The 2,089-nt window shown below is 31.8% G+C and overlaps 1 protein-coding gene across 1 annotated transcript in view; it reads left to right on the top strand.

Moving 5' to 3' along the window:
- The window catches only part of LOC106463063, a 63,892-nt gene that overhangs the window by 53,963 nt on the left and 7,840 nt on the right, over positions 1 to 2,089 (top strand). The gene's annotated exons all lie outside the window — the stretch shown is intronic.

Below are 2,089 nucleotides of genomic sequence, written 5' to 3'. Positions count from 1 at the left end.
TAACGACATGATCTTTAAATTAAGACGTGTGGATATCGACTTAGAGATCATTGTTGGGAGTAACGTTCGACTTTACAAATGATTGGTCGAGGATAATAACGACATGATCCTTTAATTAAGACGTGTGGATATCGAATTAGAGATCATTGTTCGACTTAACAAATGATTGATTGCACGAACCACTTGCTCATAATCTTTTCAAAAGTGCCGATACTAAGAATAAAAAAAAGATACCAAATGTGAATGGCCATCTCTTTGCGTGATACTCACGAAATGAGAATCAAGTAATTTTCCTTCATAGACAATGCGCTATTGAGTCCTAGAATACACTCAATTTGTTCAGAGAAGTAAAACTTATGAGGCGTTACTTTAGTTCTTTCCAAGAAAGTGGCAATCAAATGGGAGCCTGAAAATATAAACCATTTGAAGATGGCGTTCATGCTTCACTTAATTTTAAGTTTCTAATTTTCTTTAATGTTTTGAGGAAATAATAATTCGTTCATCTTGAAGAACTCATTTCCACTAGATGAACCAAAGAAGTTTCTATTGACTTTTCCACATTATATTTACCTTTTAAACTTCTCAAACCTTCAAACAGTAGGGCAGATGTTACCATACAATTCGTACTAAGGAAAATATTACGAAGATAATTGAAACCAAACAAATTCTCAATGAAATAACTGGATAGTCCCTTTTTTCCCAACCCAGTATATGTGTGGTTGTGTTGATCTTGAATTTTTCTTCTATCTTTAATATTATGTACTCAAATTGATCTTCTCTCTTCTAACTTTGAGGTTCGCATTTTAAATCTTCGTTCTCACTTTATCCATTACATCTTATACTCATTTTAATATATGTTTCATAATTCCCTCGTATCAAAACACTTTGCTGAAAGTAAATGTCTAAATTCGCTGTCTTGCACTCGGACAGAAATTTTTTATAAAAAAATAGTGACACATGCTAGTCTATGCCATATTTCATTCAGTCTCCCGTGTGTATATGTACTAATATATTTTATTACCTTTATTTAGAGCATTTATACTGAAATCTTAATTAAATAATGTCTAAAGGTGCTTAAACTTCTAACCTTAAGAAATGTGATGAAAAATCACGTTAGGCCTAAGATGTATTTTTTACTAACATGCTTTTTTTAGTCCATACAAAACTGATCTCAAACATTTTACACCATATCGCCTATTGGAAATAAACTGTACTTCAGAAACACTTCTGGCTGATGCCGAGTTCTAATTTTAAAAGAAAAGCGTCATCAGTTATGACCTAGAGCGAAAAAAAAGATCGATATTAAATGTTATTTTTATACGCTTCATTTTCGAATTTCCTAATTGGAACAAAGAAACGGAGAACAAACATCTGTAGTATAACCAAATTTATCTTAGTTTATCCTTAGAATGTCTATTTGACTCAAAGAAAATCCTATATTACCACCCACAATTTATTACTCACTATATTTATTTCCCTTACTCTATTTTAAGGGATTTTTTTTTCTAATGGATCAGGGTCATCATTCTTAACTATGCAATTACTTACCAGATAATTCAATTACTTGTTTGAAATAAAGGATTACTGTTTCATACGCATACAAAAAGGTTAAAGTTTAGTATAGTAACACCTTGGTATTTATGTCCAAACATCATATTGGGGGCTGGAATGTTAACTTCAAGGACAGTTTTTGTCTCTTCTATTGATGCCTTGTATTATAGTTATTTCTTTCTTAATCTTGTTTCTACTTTATTTATTTATTTATTTTTTGTGAGCAGCCACCTTCCCACTTCTGGCTCCAGTCAGCCTAAGGTGGTAAAGGTGTAGGATATTGTGGGCTAGAGCACCCACATCTGCTCAATTATTATTTTTTTCTTAATCATGTGAGGCCGACAAAACCAGGGCACATTGCATAATGACCCACCTTATGATTTTTGCCTCAACATTGGATGTTTGTATTGTGACTGCGATTTTTTTTGTCATGAATTTATATTTAATTAGATTTCATCTGAGGTTTGGATATTCTGCATAAGATTCGCGATATTTTTCCTTTTTTAATGTATATATATATATATATATATAATGACCC

The sequence above is a fragment of the Limulus polyphemus genome, unplaced genomic scaffold (genome assembly GCF_000517525.1).
Source record: "Limulus polyphemus unplaced genomic scaffold, Limulus_polyphemus-2.1.2 Scaffold1315, whole genome shotgun sequence".
Lineage (NCBI taxonomy): Eukaryota > Metazoa > Arthropoda > Merostomata > Xiphosura > Limulidae > Limulus > Limulus polyphemus.
Note: the sequence above shows the minus strand (reverse complement) of the source record. Positions and strands in the feature narration are given on the sequence as shown.